Source organism: Mchenga conophoros, linkage group LG22 (genome assembly GCF_057382185.1).
Source record: "Mchenga conophoros isolate Kocher_MC1m ecotype Shallow Benthic linkage group LG22, M_conophoros_male_GT1.1, whole genome shotgun sequence".
Lineage (NCBI taxonomy): Eukaryota > Metazoa > Chordata > Actinopteri > Cichliformes > Cichlidae > Mchenga > Mchenga conophoros.
In genome coordinates this window covers 8,971,889-8,991,812 of record NC_140546.1, presented here as the reverse complement: position 1 = coordinate 8,991,812, position 19,924 = coordinate 8,971,889, and the positions used below count along the sequence as shown (strand labels likewise).

Sequence of the window (19,924 nt, the reverse complement as noted above, 5' to 3'; positions counted from 1 at the left end):
AAAAATTGAGAGTACACAGCTGTTCTAAGCAAATATGAGAGTGTGTTACACAAAACCGTGATAATAGAACTCAAATTTGAATCGGCTACAGCTTCCCTTAAAATAGGAAGTTCACATCGACTTCATTTGTTTAGTTTTTAGCGTAGTGTTGACCTAAAGTCACATTCAACCCCCTCATCGCTGGACTCTATGCCAGTTTTCTTAAAATTGTTCAAATACTGTCTTTTGTCTCCTCTCTGTGGGAGCTCATTAAAAGAGGATTACTGTCTGTGCTTGTAAAAAGACTGAGCATTAACATACCTGACTCCTTAATGAACCTGTGCAATGCAAAGCAATTAAGGCTGCCATTGATCACTTTCTATGTTTTTGTGCTTGTCGGGCACAATTCACATTCCTGCTGTCTCCAAGATTCCCACTCAGGACCATTCATTTCCTGATCTGCCACCACATTAAAACCACCGCTATAATAGCTGGTGTAACCACACATGATGTCATGTGGTGTCTTGGACCAGGATTTTGTAAGCGGGTCCATTGGGTCGTGCAGTTTGGATCCTGTGTCGATCAGGTTTTTTGACACCACATATTATTAATCGTCGACTGGATTCTGAGGTTGGAGGCTGGGCTAACTTACTCTTTCTTTGGATACCTTAACCCAGTGTGCTATAAGACAAGTCAGGGTGGGCTGAGGTTTAGTGTCAATCAAAGAGTATTGTTTTAATTGCTCAAAAGTAATTTGTTTAATTTGAAACCTCAAGAAAAAGAGGACTATTTGTACACTTTTGAGTAGGGTAACATTTGTGAGAACATAAAACCGATCACTTTTTTGCAGATAAAATCAAACAAAGATGGGGAAAAATTGAGACATTACTGTGAGAGCCACTGCTTTGATTCTTCAGCTGAAGTGGGGATGTTAACGGCCTTCAGCCTGTGTGCATCATTTGTTGGAGGGGATTAAACTGAAGTGAACATCATGCCAAGAAAGCTAAAGAGGCACTTAAAAACTTTAAGCATCCCTTCTGAGAGAAACACTGTGTACTAGAAAGCACTGGATCTGAACCAGAGGGAGTAAGAACATTTATTGGGTTGTGTGTCGAATAATTGGATGGGGGCAAGTTATGGTTGTGGAGCTTTTTGCAAAGTAAAAACGTGTAGCTGTCATGCTCCAAAGTGTCTACAACATTGATGTATTTCAAGGTAATATCAGAAAGAAAAACACTAAGGTATTCGTGAGCAGTTTTCATGTAATTATCATTGGAGGATAAACTGTTGCCACAGTGGTTGTGCTTGGTGCTACTGGTTTGGGTAGGTGCTTCGTGTCAAACTGACACGTTTCCATGTGGAAGGTTGTATTGTACTTGGAAAATCAGTGGTGATGGAATTACTCCGTGTTGGCTGTTGTTGGTTTTAATGGTGTCCGTTTGGTGTAGGTGTTTGTGTGTGGTGATCTTTGCAGAAAGGAGCTTCGGTTTGTCTCTGATGTGCGAGCACTCCTCCCCTCCCCTCGTGTTCGATGGTCAGCCTAGGTGGTCTTTGGCTTTACATCAGTGAGATTAACACTCACGCACACAAACACAATAATCCACTGTCTCTCGATTGCGCTCTCTCTCACACTCGTAAGCCTATCTTGCCGAATGCTACAGTGACACAGCCTGAATTCGGCATGCACACACACCTGCCTGTGTGCAACACACACGTGAAATCAGAGCCATAAAACAGAAGTGAAAGTCTTCCGTGAGTGAGAGGGATTTGTGTTTAGCTTTCCAGGCTACTTGATTCATTTAACAAGCTGCATTCAAGACAGTTTTACTACCGAAACCATTAGGAAGTCAAACTGAACCAAACGAGCACCAGCTGATAAAAATGCAGCTTTTAGTGGAAGGCCGTACACTTAGTGAGTCTCTTCTTATTTATTATATTTTGAACAATAAGGAGGCCATGGTCATCATTTTTATATGTCTAATTTTTGCTCACATAAATATTTTATCCTGCTTTATGTCAAATAGAAAGTATATTAGAAATTGAAGGTGACTCCTGAGTCTGTGCTGTGTTAATGTTTCATCCTAACATATTGGATTAAATAACTAATTGGGGAAGAAAAGAACATTTTTAAAGAGTGACTGGGCGTAAACGTTGACGTCCTGGTGGCGTGGACGCCGCAGATGCCTTTGACAGTCTGATAATTACAGCTATTTCAGGAGGTCAGGTCAAGTGCCTGAATGAAAGGCCAGAGGATGGGATAGGGTGGAGGAAGGGTCCTAATTGAGAGGTGTCCATGGCGACGGGAACAGCTGGGGTTAAAGGCCCGGTTACCGTGGTTATGTGGTAGGGTCCCCTGTATTTGTGTACACTCTTCACATTCTTTGCCCCTGGCCCTGTCATCGCCTCACCTTTTGTCTTTCTCGCTCTGCCCCGTCTTTTCCCATCAGCTGACCTCATCATCAAAGTGTTTTTCTTCTTCAGCTTCATCTCTCTCACGGTTCCTTCATAGATGTCTCACTCTTTCCTCTCGGCTCTCGCAAACACACCTGCCCTTGCTCCTGCTTTAGTCTCTCGTTGTTTCTCGGCTCTGAACCTGTTTGGATAAAGGAGGAGCCAACGTAGCACCGGTGCTTGTTGCTAACTGTTGTTAGCAGTCTGTGGCTTTGTCACTCGGTCCACTTGACCCAAAATGTTTTCATTAGACCAAAGCAATGCTGGTACTGGTACAGAACCAGTTATATGCCAGTGCCTTTGGAGAAACAGCCCACATATTTTTCATGTTTCAGAACCAATTATTACATAATGCTGTTATGAGAAGTTGAGGTAACGTCCATGGGAAGAAAACTGGGGCAGACGGATCCTGTGGGATCCCAAATATTGCTTAGCCCCTCCCATAGCCATGAAAGTCGGTCTCCATGGATCAGAAATTATTGATTGTGCACGGGTATTGTCCTAGTATGAAAGGGGTATTAGGCGTCCATGGCTCCAAGGACTTTGGTGATCACCAAACTTTTCACGTAGCGCCATCAGGTCATCTTTTCAGTCCCTATTTAGACAGTTTTCAGACACAGGTCTGTTTCCCTGCACTGTTCCTGATTTTCTGAACATGCATTTAATAATAACTGCGTTTCATACCAAGCTTTTTTAATTAATAGATTACTGGTACAAAGTAGTTCTATTAAAGTTTTTGCACTTTTTCGTCGTGCAGCAGTGCAAAATGGAAAAACTGACTGCATAGTGAAAGGTGAGTGATGTGGATGTGAGTACGTGGACAGCTTGACATTGACTTTCCCATCAGCCTCAGCTCCACAGCACAGTGATAAACAGAGTACATGATAAAAATCAATAGCTTTAACGTTATGTGCGTTTGGCTTAAAGCTCTTTAACATTAATAGTGCCTCACTGGGCTGCTAACACACTATATTCTTTTATGTCCAGTTACAAATTAAAACCTAATAACATAACAGTAAGGAAACATGTTTCAGCTTCTGGAAATGATTCCGCTTTGAGTCATCTGCTGTTGTTGCTGTTTTTTTCCCCCCTTTTATTTCACTTTCACCTGTCTTCACTTTCCCATTTATCTCATGTTTGTTCCTCCTGGACTTTGATCTTTTATCTTTCCTTATCTTGTCCTCGTCATCCCATGCTCTTCTGCATAATCTTCCCACCCTATTCCTTTAGTGAACGCTGCTTACTCCGTCTGTCTCCATTTAAATAGTTTTTATTCCTCTTCCTTGTTCAACTCTTATTCTTTGTGTTTCTCTGTTTTCTTCTGCCCTTCCCTCTCCTGCTCATTAACCTGTGATTAACCAAGACCCTAAAACCAAATGATAAATGAAGCTTCTCTTTTCTTACAAGGTCATAAATCTACTGCTCTATATGCCCCCCTCCCTCCTTTCCCACCATCTATCCATGCAGGGCTGACAGCTCTGTTTCTCTGCTGTAGCTGTGAAGAACCATATTTAAGCAGCCATGTCAGAGCGATGGTTTGAAATGTTTACCTACAAACTGTGTGATAAGATTAGCTGGGTGATTTGCTTGCACTCATGTCAGCACATGCACACCCCATGATCCCTGGCCTATAATCTGAGGAGGGCTTTGACCCAGCATTTAATGATCCAGAGGTCAACATCACTGTTTTCATGGACCTCCTGAGCCTGAAGGGTGAGAATGAGGCGGCGTCAGAGTCGGGTCACGTAGGTCACGCAGGCTTCCTGCTTCCACCCGGGCTCAGTCAAGCTTCATTGCAATCCATCGATCATGTAACAAATTGCAATGTGTATTGCTGAACATGTGTATTCTATTCTGAGAGGCTCAACCTACTACAAGTCACTTTGCATAGTTTGATTTTGCCAAAGTGAAGATAACATGAACAGCATGCTCTGAAAATGCTACGTCCAGATGAACAGAATCAGTTTTTTGGAGATGGTTAGTAGTTACTGTAGCTACATTCATACATACATCAGTGGACGCCTTTCTGTGCCAAAGGTCTGATTTGTAAAGTGTGTGTGGCAGTGTGGGACTAACTGCTAATCTTGGATTGATACCAGTGTTTAAAAAATAATTTTGTCTGATTTCAATTCTGATTTTTATTTTTACCATGATAGATACAATAGAATAGGAGATCTCCTTTAAAAGAGGTCGGTTTTTCCCGTTGTTGAATGTAGGTAAATGAAATGAAGTCGTGTCTATGAAGCAACACAGTTACAAGTCAAAGATCTGGGTTTTAAATGTCTGTGTAAATGCTTTTAAAATAGCAAGTAGACATATTGAAGTTTATTTTAGACTCTGACAACATGATTTTTATGTTAAACTGAGCCAGCAGTTTCCTGGCTGAAGCTTCCTTTTTCATATAAGAGCAGTGTTGATTGTATCACCTGCTACTACCAAGAAAGAAGATTAGCATGTTTTCCTTTTCCTCTCACATGTGCTTCATGTTGCCTAAAGCTACTGTAGATGCATAGGTTAGCCTTTGTGACAGCAGGAAGGGGAACGTCATATTCATCAGTACTAGTTATCACTGTGGCCCGAGGACCTTTAGATTTCATATTTAAACCTGGATGTGCTTCTGACAGCCGGAGGTGCTTTCATCAGGCTCAGTGAATTTCTTACTGGCAGGAAAACTCAGTTCATGTTGATGTTGTCTCGCTCTTTGTGCCACTCATAGCTCAGCTAACTGCTTGTTAGTAGTTGCATCTGTATGTTGTGTTGATGTAGCTTCTTGTTATAAGCTTTGCATCCTATTGATATTAGTTATATGCTAAAAAAGATCTGCTGTGTGTGTCGGCGTGGCCCAAAGGGAGTAGAGCAGAGATGTTAATGTTCACATCCTTGTTCTTTTATATGCAGGGTGAAAGAGAGGACAGGGGTAATTGGGCTTTGTTTGCTGAAAACAAAAACTTTCACACGTGTGTATGTGTCTGTATTTCTGCGTGTGCAGGCCCAGAAACGTTTCCTGTTTTCTCAGCCATATAATTAAATTTTTCTATGCAGGAATTCCAGAAAAAGAGTTGTATGCTCTCCTGACATTTATTCAGACTCAGCAGCAAGGCTGCAGGGCTAATGACCCAGTTTGACTCCTTTATGGTTTAAGCACAGTCGCCTGAAGAGTTTTTCCTCATTTTTCTCATATCATGAGATGGCCTCATATCTTAGAAAACCCCAGGTCACTTCCTGAAACACAGTAAGCTTTTTGGGAAATGTTCTAATAACAACCCGTGTTTAACCAACACAGATGAAAGCCTTTATCAGAGGAAGGGAGCTTCCTCGTGATTCCACCGGCTGAAGCTTTTAGCTGGGAAACTTTAGTTTTTCACCTCTTGCTGGTCTCCAGGTGGGTCAGCTTTCCGTCTGTCATCACTCGTTTTTCTCCTCCATCCCTGTGTTTTGTGTGCATCCTCCTGTTAATCCATCCTTGTTGGTTCATCTGGGGAACCACCCTCGTCCTCTCCCCCCTCCTGTGTTATCCTTTACCTCTCTCCTGTACTTTAATCTCGTAATGGCATCTCGAGGTATCGCTGTCTGCGTCTCTCTCTCTGTCTGATGACTCCTGGCTCTGTTCCCGTCATCTTTGGAATGGGTGCAGCGATCCGCTTAGTTCTCATGTCAAAACGAAACTTACTTTCCAAGCACCGGGAGAGTTTGATGTGTTCATCTCGCACTAAGAGACGCTTGTATAGCCAGCACAGTAGACACAGTGCTCCCTGTCAAGCTGGATGTAAGAGTAAATTACTAATCATTAAAAATGCATTACCTCCATGCTTGTGAAATAAATACCAGTATATTACTTCACCAGTATGTGATTTGTAGATTGTGAGATGAACTAACTAAAACAAATTAAAAATGCAGTTTTACATGTTGTCTGATGTGTAAATAAATAAAACAGTCAGTCAAGATTCCTGTAACTCTTCCAACCTGGAAAGAATGATGTTAGATAAAATCTTTAGTAGCTCAAGGTTGAATACCAACAAAGAAACGTGTACTTCCTGTAAATGTCGCACATGATTTTTCTTTAATGCCTCTTTAAATAACCGTAATGTAGCATTAATGCTAAACTAATGCTTCTGAAGCTTTTGTGCGGAACAAAAGGTTCAGATGGGTTTGAACCCAGGGCACTCCTACTTTGACGTAACACTAACAATGTATGTGCAACATAGAAATGCATACCTGAATAAAAAGGCTTTTTGTTTTGTTTTTTACACAGAGATGAAGGTGGAAGTGAAACAAAGTTCTCTAGTTTATAAAGAGGACCGCAAAGAAACTTACCAGTGTTTCTAACCTGATGAAAATAGTACTGTAGTTAAAGGGGACCTATTGAGGTTTTCTTTATTTTCTGTCATAAATGTACGGTTACAGTGGGTGATGCTCCTGTTAAGCACAGTTAAAGTTTCAAATATTTAGGTCAGTAAATTCCCAGCAGTCAAAAGCTCAGATTTCAGACGGCTCTGAACACTCTTTGCTTCTTATGATTTCATAGAGAGGTGATATCATTAATCTCATGAATACAGCCCTGGATGTGAGCACAGACAGCACACGGCTCTGATGTTTAAACACTCCGACTGTGAGGGGCAGCCAATCAGAAGAAAGCTGGCTTAAAGGTAGACGAGTTAAAACCGCTAATTTCAGACAGCAAATGAACTGAAGAGTCACAGCATGAGCATCAGATAACTGGTCTGTCTATGAAGTCTCAATCAACTCTAGTGAACTTCATGTTCACTTCTCTAAGTTTAAGTCTTCAGGAAGAACTGAAGTTCACTGTTTTACGTATGAGGCTAAACTTTGTTTTCAGCTGAATAAGATGTTTGAGAATAAATGCTGAAACACTGGGAACGAGTGGAGCTGTGCTGCTCTGTAACTGGACCCAGTCTGCCCCCTAACTGCAGGGTTCAGTGCTGCAGAGGGAAGCAGCGTCCCTCTGAGGTCATCTCGAAGTTTGGCTCTATGTCAACATAGCTCCAACTTTGCCTGCAGGCCATACATCATCTGTTTGTCATTGCAGTGCAAACAGAATTACAGCTTAATCACTCTTCAGGATCACAGGGACAATTTTACTGTGTGATTTAGTGACACGAGAAAGTCCGGTGCCTCTGCAGAGCACGCTGCTGGTGGAAATATATTTCATCAAAACATGTACAAGTGTTTTCTTCCTCTCGTCAGTATCCACCTCCTGAGTCTGAATCCTCGTGGTATTTTTGTCTGAATCGTCAGCCTCAGACTGGCAGGTCGGGACTGTGGCTGCCGGCTCAGTTTCCAGACGGGAAGAGTTTCTGCGGCATGTTGCCAGTAGAGATGTCAGAGGTCACGCAGCTGCCGGGGAACAGTGTGGGAGGCTGACAGTCAGTTGTGATGTTTTCATGGTCACACAACATGCAGCTGTGCAATGACTGGACTCTGAAAATAGCTGCTTTATTCAGATATAAAAGAAATAGTTTACAGCAGCTCTTTCAGAACAGTTTCTCTTCACTGTTATCTTTTTATAAAGATAACAGAGGCATTGGGCTCATAAGGGAGGACAGTTTCCATTTTTCATCTTTTATATAGCTAATTCTCAACACAAAACTATTACATTTTGGTTTAGCACTGTTTGATAGGGGATGCTTGCACAAGTAGAAGCTGGTTTAGATGCAGAGGTAATTGAGTTCATTCTGGCACATGGGATTTGGATTCAGAAGGACTAAAAGGAGCCAGAGAGGAGGAGGAGGAGGAAGGGGGAGATGGGAAGTTTTTGTCACCATGAAATCTGGACATGAAAGTCCAAGGCTAGAGGATTCATCACTGTGATGTGATCGTCATTTTCCTCATCCTGCTCCCTGCTGCTCATCCTCCCCTCTGCCCTCTGTGTTTCCTCCTGCAGTTGGCATTGGCTCTCAAACAGCTGGGATGCTGCACTTCGTTGTTAAATATTGCCAAAACACTATCTTAGTAATTCATCCCTGCTATTGCTACCATAAACCAGCTATCATAAAATGAAGGTTTTTACGGTGGCCATATGTGATAGAAATGTCCTTTTGTTTTTTTTAGGGTAAGTTTATTATTAAATATATGTGTAAGTATACCTCTATATGTGTAAGCAACAGCTTAAACTGCTCTCAATGCCCTGTTTCTGAGATGTTTTGCCACTTTAGGCGCTGTATGATCTCATGGCATGCAGATATCTTTATATGGTCAGCTGAGGCACTCGGCTCTGGTTGTTAACACAGACGCTCTGCTGTTCAAGCCTCTGTTTGTGAGGGGCAGCCAATCAGAGCATAAAACACTACAAAAGACAAATTTAGCCAATGACATGACAAAATAACTTCGTAGTTTATTCACTATGACCTGAAACCAGCAGTTGAGCTCATAAATCCATCAGGACAGTGTTTACAGTGCAAGGGAGTCTTCCCATAGGCTTTGATATATGTAGATTTTTTTAATCGCCCTCTGCTGGCCGTTAGAAATATTACTAGATTAAGGCCTGGGAGTGTGTTTCACTTCACTGAGGTCCTGCACAAAATAAATAAGGCTTATATTGCAAAGAGGCTTTAATGGAGTCTAAGAGTAAAATATATTGAACTATAAATGTGCATAATAGATCCACTTTGATGGTGAAATATAGGAACAAATTATGGTTATGGCTTATGGTCATTTACTGCAGCCACTTGTGCAGCAATGCACCTGCGATTGCACATGCTCTTAGGTGTGCTCGGCCTGCAGGGTATTTGCATATGCAGATGCAGTTTATGGCTCGGCCTCTGTGTGTGTGTGTGTGTGTGTGTGTGTGTGTGTGTGTGTGTGTGTGTGTGTGTGTGTGTGTGGGTGGGAGGAGAGAAATTTGTTTGTGGAGTATTATCATGTGCTGGCCCAAGGCAGTAATAGGTGCGCACAAAGGTACGGCATATTTCTGGGAGATGTGGAGCGTGTGTGCCCGCGTACTTCTGTGTGTCAGGGTGACCTTGGTACTGACTGCAAGGATTGAGTTTTACTGGGGGAGGGAGAGACGGGAAGACGTGACAGGCTGTTGCGAGCATCGTATAGACCTGTCACGTAAAGGGAGATATTTACATTATTTAATTGTTTGTGTCATTTGAGGGTTTTCTGAGTTTCTGGAGGGATTTAATTATGCTAATATAGTCAGCAGTGAAACTGACGGTCACAAAAGGCTTTCTGTGTGTGTGTGTGTGTGTGTGTGTGTGTGTCAGTGACTGTGAGATTTCTCCCTCTGATATCAGAAAGAAAAGAGTCTTTCACTCTCCGGCACAGAGCCTTGTAATAACACTGTAGCTTTCCTCCATCTCTCCTCTCAATGCTTCCTGTACTCTTCCATCTTTATCCCTCCATCTTTCTTCTTCTCCTGTTTCCTGCTTATACTGTAGTCTCACATCATCCCCGGGTTTTGTTGTAAATCTTCCATTTGTAAAACTTTTTGCGTGACGCAGATCCCTGACCTCTTGACCCTGACAGCATGCACACACAAGCAAAAACAGCAGCCTTTAATTCATTGAAGGTCCTGGGAGTGTAAGTGGTATTATACTGTTGAAGTGCATTTATGCATGTGAATTATTGATGTTTTTGCAGGTGTGAATTAAGTGTGCGTGAAGATGATGTGAAAATTAGCTTAGAGGAGGCGTTTTGTGTGCAGAGGGGCGATATAAAAGCAGATGTAACTGTAATTTTCCTCCTTAAAGGCCTGATATTAAGCAGTGAAGGATTCTTAAAGATGGTTTAAGTGTGTAAACAACAACATAAAAAGATTCTTTCAGAGATGGTTGGTTTCAGGCTGCTGAGTGTAACACCCGACTTGTGTGTTCTCAGTGGTGTGAGTGTTATGTCATCTAGCCTAACACACACATGTTGGTCTCTTCTGCCCCACAGTGGTAGCAACAAACTTTCCCACACAAGACATGTCTGCTTCACACAGTTTCTTTTCTCACTTTTTTTCTGTTTTAGTTAATCTATTATTGTAATTTCCTTTTCGCAACTGTGAGAAACTATAAATAAGTAAACGCAACATCCAGTTTCTGCTTTTCTGCAAACTAAAGTGCTCCATTCCCATTAAAGTGGGAAGCTGGAAATCCCAAACAGGCTTTTATTTCAGGTTTTATCTCAGCTTTGTCAAGTTTTAAGGTTCCCATTTACATATGCTCATCCTCTCAATACTTTGAAATAATAGGTCACTTAATTTCCTCCCTGTGAAAACAATCGTGTTAAACTGTCCAAAAAAAAGGACTCTGGGTAACGTAGTCAGTGCATAGCACTAACTAAACTACAGTGGAAAGTACCGGACAGTTAGTCGGGATCTTGAACACACGTCCATCACCTCATGTTATCTGGTAATTGTGATGTTCAGGAAATGACAAACAAAGAAAGACTCACTCCTCGTCTTTAAATCAGTGTGTTAAATCACATGAACTCAAATCAACACGACAGTCAGAACAGTCTGAGGCGGTGAAGTTTTTCACCCCACAAATAGAGCATCAGATTTGTTGTGGTTGTGTGTTGTTTTGTCTCGAGGTTGCTAGGACCAAAAACCTCAGCAGCTTTTTCAGAGGTGACATGATAACTTGACCACAGAGTCAGACGCACAGACACTCACACAGACACTCAGGCACAGACACACAATTCTCTGCGAGGTGAGAGCAGCTGTGGGACCCCCTGCCTTTTAGTGTGCAGCCTGAATCATGCTGAATCACTCTGTAATGTCTCTTACACACACACACACACACACACACACACACACACACACACACACACACACACACACACACACTCTCCCTTTGTGTCCAAAGCTTTTGAACGCACCGTCACAGTCAGCAGACATCACTCAAAGATAGCCGTTAATAAATATCACAGACAGGATGCATTGCTCACTCATGGCAACAGAGGTAAACACGCATACACACTCACCTTCTCAACAGGGGTGCACACTCGCACTCACAGACACACTCACATCATCATCATCATCATCAACAAATTCTGCCAGCGTGTGCACCCACTTAGAAAGTTATATGCATGTGTGCATACTAATATATATACATACAAAAATCTATTTTAACATGCTAAAATGGTAATGCAGAGAATGCACACAGGAAGATGGTATGGTATCTCCCATGTGGTTTCCTTCTGAGTGTGAGGCAACCACACACACACACGTGGCATACACACATTTCCGTCCTTTTAGTCCCATTTCTTTTATTTACTGCTTTTCTAACGGCGCACTGAGCAACGGCTACAGTCTGGTCGCTTGTTTCAGGGGAATGGAATTCACTGTTAGAGTGTCAGAGAGCGAGTGAGGTTAAAACGCAGCGAGAGAGAGAGAGGCATAGGGGGGAGAGGGAGGGCATCTGAATGGAGAGAGGGACTCAGAAGTTTGTAGCTGCAGGAGTTTGTGTAGGAAGTTGAGAGATGCTGCTGGAGGAAGGAAGGGAAGAAGTGAAAGCAGGCCAAGGATCGTCATGATTCTGTGCGCGGACCTTAGAAGGCTTGTGTGAATCTGCGTGGATGCTGCTAGCGTTGGGACGTAACCTGGAGGGATTCAGTTGTTGGACTTTCAGGAACTTCACTTGGTTGTTATTTAAGTGGTATTTTGTGGAAGTTCAGACAGACTAGGAGCACTTTGTCATCGCTCGGTACGACAAGATGGATTTTCTGTCAGACCCTGATGTCATAACGCCAATCCTGGTGGTGGCTTTTCACTTTCTGACTGCAGCTGGGTTTTGGTACTACCGCCGCCGCCGCCGTCAGATGCCCATCACTGACGCAGGTAAATGGTCACTGTCGACTACAGTTTTCCTCCTCCTCACTGCTTCAGTTCTGACTTATATGTCAAGATCCATGTGCTTCCTGTTTAGGCTCCGCCTCTTCTGCTTCTTTGTTAGCATGTCAGTGTCTTTTTCCCCCCTTTATATTAGTACCTTTAGTGTTTTCTTGGCTTGTAATGGGTGTTTGTATTAACCGTGCAGTTTTTCTATTTTAGCTTTACTGGAATGTAAAGCAGCTTGTGCTGTAAGAGCATGAAGGTTCCTCCTGTTTCATCTCCTGTTACACTGAGACACTTCATGCTTTTGTGCTGCAGGGACTTTATTGTTGTATCTACATGAGTCAGTGGAGGAGAATCCATGAAAAAGATGTTATATCGTCGCATTTATGTGCATCTTCAGCTGCTTGCATGAGCTATGCTCTGTGTTTAAATCTTCATACTCTACAGTAAACAATGAAACGCTGTGCTGCCAGTAAGCTGCTAAGTTTGGTCATGTGTCCAATTATTCATACCTTTGTCTTGCATTAGGGAAATTCCTTTTGTGTTTTGTAATGTAGCCTTGGTGCTAACGCTCCTTTAAAGCCTGCTCGAGTTGCATAATTAATACTGTACCTGTCTAAAGTCTGGGATGACTACATCGTTTTGACATATTGATGGTAACCTTTACACTCACGCTCAGTAGCTGCTGTTCTGTCAAAGCTTGTGTCTCATGAGCGGAAAAACTGAACCAATTTCTATGTTTGGTTTTGGGACTGTGGCTAATTTTATCTGACTGCGGTGACTGACTGGGATTCACAAGCAGAGCAGTATCTGCCATGATGTCACAGTGTGAATCAATGAGGTCGATCGGTACTGGGGGGGTGAGGCCAGATCATCTCTGATCACGATTGAGTTGTGGTAAGAGAGAAAAGCGGGCAGTGAAAAGGCTGGCGGGAAACATGGCCGCTATGAAGATAATTAGTGATGGAAGGTGGCCAGAATATGGTTGAACTCATTTGCTTAATGTAGGATTTCACTTTGGTTTAGCACAGGGGTCGGCGACTCCAGGCCTCGAGTGCCGGTGTCCTGCAGATTTTAGATGTGTCTCGATCCAACACAGTTGATTCAAATTGCTAAATTACCTCCCCAACATGTCTTGAAGTTCTCCAGAGGCCTCAAAATCAACTAATCATTTGATTCAGGTGTGCACTCCAGGCCTGGAGTTGCCTACCCCTGGCTTAGCATATGTGGTCTGTCATTTACCTACTGAAATAAGCAAAGTTTTTACTGAAAAAAAGCCCTGGATGGTTATTGATAGACACAAAAATATGAGGTGTGGTTAGATAATTAATGCTGCTAAATAAACAAGATGCAAGATATGTTTCCTTACACATATGTAATATTTCCTTTGAGTGCACTCACCCTCTGTATGGCTGCAAGGCGGTGAAAGTGTGACTTTCTCACCGTGATTTGATCTTTTTGAAGCTCATTCAAAGATGGATGTGAGCGGAATTAGGTGTAAGTGTCACTAACAGATAATACGTCTCATAATACATAAAAGGAGTGTGAACACTTGGCTGTCTGCGTTTAGGTGCGTGCAGTAATTCGGTTACATGTGGGTGTCACAATGACTGTGCACTTGTAGGAATGCAACTACTTTAGTCATTTGGGTGTTGGGTGTGGTTGGACGTTATGAAGCATCATATTTGGCTTTCATGTTGATTTACTTGTTGTTTCCAGTTTATAGAGGAGCTGCTACTGTGTGTGTGTGTGTGTGTGTGTGTGTGTGTGTGTGTGTGTGTGTGTGTGTGTGTGTGTGTGTGTGTGTGTGTGTGTGTGTGTGTGTGTGTGTGTGTGTGTGTGTGTGTGTGTGTGTGTGTGTGTGTGTGTGTGTGTGTGTGAGAGACTTGTGACAGGAAACTCAGCATTTCACAGTGATAGGCCAAGCATGCCAGGGTGTGTGGATGCATGGGTTTTTATATAGAAAGTACATGATGTGGTAAAAGTTGACATACTACTTAAATGTCAGTGGTTTATGCTTTCTTTGAAATTACTACGCTTTTTATTGAGCACAGGGTTTGTTGTTTACGCGTACAGCCTGTCCAACAGCGCAACATCAGTAAATAATAAATAAGGCTTCAGTAGATTTAAAAACCTGCACCAAGGAGAAGTTAATAATCTGTCTGTTTGTTAGGATTACTCTGGGTTGAATGAAAAAGAATTAAAGTGTTACCAAAGTTGTTTAGTAGTAGTATTTTACTAGTAATAGTTTAGCTTAACTTATATTCAATTTAATTATTTTGAATATATCAGGATTTAGAAGCTTTTAGAAGGATTCTTTGTGAGAATGGGGCAAACTGTTGTTGTTCTCAGGACAAAATGACAAAGGGACTCAACGCATTTATGATTTGGAGGGAATTTTCTGTGAGATGAAGAGTCAGGTCTTTTGTGGAAAATCTTCCAAAAAGTTTGAACTTTCACTAAACTGCTTGGCTTGTAATTATATGACCGATCTGTCTGTCACCATCTACCAGAGGCAAATTTTAACCAGTTAGATCTGAATCTACAAGCTCTGTAAGCACACAAACAATGTGTCTAGATAAAAGTGAAAATGTGTGCATAAGTCACCGTAAAAATAACTAAATATCTAAAACCTCCCATGGCTGCAGCCATATTGGACTGTAGTTCTTCATAGTTAGCTAACTGGTCTGAATCAGCTCTGCTTTGCTTGTAAATGCTGAAGCCTGCTGGAGTGATTTCCAGTTGTCAGAAAAAATGAAAATTCAATCGTCTCACTGTAAAAAGCAAACGTACTAAATTGAAAACAAGTTAAAGCAATGTCTGCTTTAATGTCATGACCACTGAACAGGATGATGAAGTCTTTATTTAGATGTGGGTCGATAACAAAGCCACAGTGACCCTGAATCAGCTTCACTTCCTAACAGGGTTTTACAAACTGTATCACTCTGACCCGAGCAGAAACAGTTTGTAAAACTAATTTGAATTGATTAAAGTCACGTGTAGAAACGTTGAAGGTGCTGATCTAACACGCATCTGTGTAGTATTTAATGCACAGTAGGAGTCCAGGAGTCTGCATTTAAGCCCTCAGGTGTCTGTCGTCTGTGGCCACAGGAGGGCAAATTGAATGTGATCTTAATCTGCTGAAGGGGCGAACTGGACAGCTTGTTAGTGTGCAATTGGGACATCTTAGCCACCCAGCAGGGAAAGTTTAGATTTGAAAATTGAAGAAAATGACAAACTGCCAAATATTTAACATGCAGTGTTTGTAGCTGCCAATGAAAGAGACAGAAATGGGATGAGAAGCAGAAGAGAAGAAAGAATAAAATGAAAGAGAAGGGACAGAGTGGTGCCAGGCTTCAAGTGTCACCAGAAATGGGCTAAATGAGCCCTGGGAAACAGGCCGGCTGCAAGAAAAATGGAAAATGAAAGAGAAAGTGAAAGAAGTGACAGACAACCAGGCAGGCTAGAAGAGGAAAAGCAGGACACTTGGAAGCATCCTTCACTTCCACATTTAATTTAAATTGAATCAGAGGAGGAGAACGCCAGACCACCGGAAGACCGGGCAGAAGAGAGAGTGTGTTAGAGATTAGTGGCGATAACGGCAGAGAAGGAGGGAGCGAGGGATAAGCATGCTGCGTGGTATTAGAGGCGTAAGCTCCGTCTGGTATTTTTAGTGTGGATGGTCCCTTAGTGACAGAAAGAGAGAACCACTGTGAAGACTGAGGAGGAGAAGAATACCAGAGAGGAAGAGGACACGACATGAGGAGGGATGGAGCTGAAGGAATAAGGCTGCTGTTGGAGGGAAAGGGGAGGAGCTTGTGTGGCTCTGTCTGAGCTTGTTGTGACTATAAGAGTGTTTGTGAGTCACTGCCTCGCCTGGATAAGTGTGTGTACCTGTACTGTACAACACTGTCCACAGTACACATCCTGCAAGCATCAGGAGCTCGCTTTAACGTCCGCCCTTCCTCACCGCCTGGGTCCGGGTCACATGACCTGTCGGTGGATATTGTTTGACTCAGAGCTTTTAGCCAGAGCGGTGCAGACTCATTGCTTCCACACAGCTGAGATTATTCAAACCTGCGTTGGCGCTGTCTGGCACAGCTGAGCTATTTTAAGAGACGGCAAAGAACAAGCGAAGAGGCTTCATAAAAATGTGCGTTTAGTCTGTCAGCTGTGAGGACGCAAGCAGGACACTCTTATTTTTTTTGTATTTGTTGGTTTTTTATTGCCGGGATGTGTAATCTTATGTCACATGTCGAATACCAGCCAGTTGAGAGCTAAAGAGCAGCTAGTGGGCTCTTATTAAGCACTCACCTGGATCTGAGCTTCAGCTGTGATCCAGGCCTGGCTCAGTTGGGCTCGTCATCTCATGGCTGTTACACGAACAGACTCGTGCACTAGTGAGATGACTGATTCCACTCAAGCTGGTTTTCCTGTCAGTATTTAATTAAAGTCCACCTCAGCTCAAGTCCTGGCCTTCTCCTCAGTTTTCTTCTAGCTAGCAGGATTGTTTTTACAAAAGCCAGCTGTGAAGTTTGTGTGTGCATCTTTGGGGAAGGAAACCTGTGATATCAGTAAGCTGGTGGCACTGCTGGAAAGCAAAAGAATGCATGGGTGTTTGCAAAGCGTGGAAGAACAAGCCTTGATTGTATGAGTGCTTTTGTTTTCGAAACATTCAGGGAGTGGATTACATCATCCTAAATGGACGTGGCTGGAGCGAAAAAAGACATTTTTATTCTAAGAAACGACATCACTGTGGGACACGTGCATATACTTCCCTTCTAAAAATTTCCTTTAAAGGAGTCAGCTTTACGAGAAACACAATTTGTCCCTCCAGGATTTTCCTTGAGAGGTTCCTGCGTACGCATTGAAGAGGAAAGGCAGAAATAAAAGAGAGAAAACAGAGGAGATGAACACGACAGCACCCCTGCAGCTCTGCAGAGCCACCGTCAGCTGCAGTCGGAGAACACACCGTCTGTTGTGGCCTGCAAACAGAGGGCGAGTGAGCTACAGAATAAGTGACACAGAGAGAGAGAGTCGTAGCTTAGTGAGGAAGTGAGATTAGGGAGTGAAGGAGGCTGTCCTTTTCATACTCAGGGGAGGAGCTGCCAGCTGACTTTGACACACACGTGTGTGAGAGCAACTGCGCTTGGGAAAGAGTGACTGTAGGCCGGAGACATGGCAGCGACGGCAGGGATCAAGGGAAGAGGGAACGGGTGAACCATAGAGAGGGGGAGAGAGCGGCGCTGAGACTGAAACTGGTGGTACCGTCCGGTGCGCTCCTGTCGGCCACGGCTTTCAGTTTCGGATACATGGGGACAGCTTGTTACCAAAAAGACGTCTCACTGCTATCATTATCTGACTTCTGTCTCGGATTATGCGTCACTGACATCAATTCAAGGTCTGAGTAGAGGCGGAGGAGTGAAACAGTAGAACATGTGGCCCGACTACAGGAATGAGTGTAACCTCAACGCTCACCTGTACTCGCTCATGTGCTGTGCAGGTCAGTGTGAGCCCCTACCTGTGTGTGTGTGTGTGTGTGTGTGTGTACAGTTCATGTCAACAGGGAAGCTGTAGAGTGTGTGCAGTGCATGTTTACATGTTGCAGAGAGTCTCCTGTGAGCACGTGTTTATGTGTGTGTTTGAACAGTTCCCATTTGTGCACATGCCGGTGACAGCAGTTATGCTAAAGGTTGTCTCTATTAATCATTGTTCGTCTGAACGCAAAGGGTGAAGTGTGTGCACGTCCTGTGTTTAGAGAGCCTGGAAGGGGGTGTGTACGGCTTAACAATGCACTCTGCTGTGCATGTGTGTTTGCCTTTCTGTGGCTGCCACTCACACATCTCCACATGTCTCTGGTTTTTAAATCCTATAACCCGCATATCTGGGATTACTAACCCCAGCTGCTACGCCTGGATGAACCTGATGAATCATTACACGATCATTAAGGACTTTAGGTTTGTAACCTAAGTTTTTCCTCTGGGTTAACAAGCCGGACTACCCGGGCAGGTTTGGGAATCAAGGCGTGTGGCAGTGGTGAAACTATTTTGCAAGAGATGTTGAAATTTGCGCTCTTTGCTGAGAGGCTCTTCCGTCTATGTAAACTCCTTAGAGGGGTCACTCTGTGCGAGTCTGGGTGGGTGTGTTTTTCAGGGTTTAGGGCATCTTTGACTTTTATCCAGTTGAGATGTTTGAACCTAAAGCCTAAATCAGACTTTCTCTTTTTGAAATCTCTGAGGTCTGAGAGGGTGTGTGTGTCACTGAGTGTGTGTTTTACATAGGTGTGGGTGTCAGACAGAGAGATAACAAGATGCTTAAGAAGGAAGTGATACTCTTTCCCCATGGTCGCGCTCTCACATGGTGGCAGCACGTAAACAGCAGATGAAGAAGTGAGGTACCTGGAGCAACCTTTTTTCCGATTGGCTGATGCAAATTCATTCAATATAGTAGAGGGAAAAAAACTCTTCAGCTCTAATTTGTTCTCATATGATAAAGTATAATATATAAAATTAATGTAAGCATATTTTTATCTCTTTATATGGGAATTGTTTCTACTTAATTACTTTATTTCATTCCCTAATTTCTTGGTAGATTAGCTTCATCCATCTGGTCTCGTTGTTGTTTTCGGAATAAGGCGGATGTAATCAACCAGTAGTTACCGAGCAGAAACTTATGAAATGTTTTGTTTGTTTTTTTAAAATGAGAAGAGTGGGATGCAAGAAAGATGCTAAAATGTATTAATAAATAAAAAGGAAAGAAAGAAAAAGATTAACACAGAAATATCAGTTCATCGGTGATTCCCATTTTTAATATTTTAAAACTTGAAACTACTTTCTACTTTTAACTTTGACCAGAATTATAATGGATTTTTAAATTCTACATTCACATGTATCCAAATCCATGTGAACTGAAAGGATGTGGTGCTGTTTTTCCATCAGGAAGTCAGATATTTAACTGAAAGGCGGGAAGGGTCTGTGTTTCCTCCCAGACAGGCTGATATGAACAGAGGAAAGCTGAAGAGGCTCCGCGAGTCCGTATAAAAACCAGGAGGCTGTGGTTGCGGTGAGGAGATAATGAGTTGTGGGTCAGCATCAGGCTCTATTCCTGGTCTGGCTGCCTCACTCCTCTGGCCTGGGGAGGCCTGGAGCTGTGCCTGGCTGCAGGTCACACAGAAAGAGACTGAATCAGAGAGGCGGAAAAACCTCTGCAGAAATGTAACGAAGAGAGAAGGAAGCATAAAGTTTGCACTCAAAAATAACAAGTGGGGCAGAAAAGTGAAATGTTTTTTGAGCATCAGGAAAACATCTTATTTTATTAAGGGTGATGTCATCCAGATAAAATATGCAGTAAAGATGTTGCAATCATGTTCGTGGACGTTTAACGAGGCTCTTATCAACAGGACCTCCAGCTGTTCTCCATGAACTTGAAGACTGAGTCCTTTTGTTCGGTTCCATGTGCAGCTTTATAAAATGAGTGTGTGTAACCAAAAGCCACTACCAGTTTGACTGTGGGAGGTTTGAGCAGCACCTTCTTGTCATCCCATTGACAAAATTCAGATTGAAATTAAAGTATTCAGTCATTTAACAGAAGATTTTCGTTTTTTGTATAAAACACATAATCATTGCAGACACAAACACAGTGTGACCTCTTCATCTACGTAATGCACTAAATAATCGCAGTGGCTGCAGCATCTTTGCAAGATTTGGATTA

The 19,924-nt window shown here is 42.7% G+C and overlaps 1 protein-coding gene across 3 annotated transcripts in view; it reads left to right on the top strand.

Moving 5' to 3' along the window:
• Positions 1-19,924, top strand: part of macf1a (microtubule actin crosslinking factor 1a) — a 231,165-nt gene that overhangs the window by 77,203 nt on the left and 134,038 nt on the right. The window lies entirely within an intron of this gene.